The sequence below is a fragment of the Arachis duranensis genome, chromosome 1 (genome assembly GCF_000817695.3).
Source record: "Arachis duranensis cultivar V14167 chromosome 1, aradu.V14167.gnm2.J7QH, whole genome shotgun sequence".
In the NCBI taxonomy this organism is placed as follows: Eukaryota; Viridiplantae; Streptophyta; class Magnoliopsida; order Fabales; family Fabaceae; genus Arachis; species Arachis duranensis.
The window spans coordinates 54242232-54242749 of NC_029772.3; positions in this window are offsets into that span (position 1 = coordinate 54242232).

The window sequence follows — 518 nt, forward strand, 5'->3', positions numbered from 1 at the left end:
AGTTTCTGCCTAGACAAGTCATCTAGTTCTTTGGTGAGCAAAGGGGGTTCATCATCCCATGTCTCATTTCCAAATAACTTGTCATTTAGCTTCATGATTGCTCCAAGGTATTTAGCAACTTGCTCTTCATTGACATATTCATCCTCTTCAGAGGAAGAATACTCATCAGAGCTCATAAATGGCAGAAGTAGATCCAATGGAATCTCTATGGTCTCATTTTGAGCCTCAGATTCCCATGATTCCTCATTGGGGAACTCATTGGAGGCCAGTGGACGTCCATTGAGGTCTTCCTCAGTGGCGTTCAGTGCCTCATCCTCCTCTCCTAATTCGGCCATGTTGATGGCTTTGCACTCTCTTTTTGGATTTTCTTCTGTATTGCTTGGAAGAGTACTTGGAGGGATTTCAGTAACTTTCTTATTTAGCTGACCCACTTGTGCCTCCAAGTTTCTAATGGAGGACCTTGTTTCAGTCATGAAACTTTTAGTGGTTTTGATTAGATCAGAGACCATGGTTGCTAA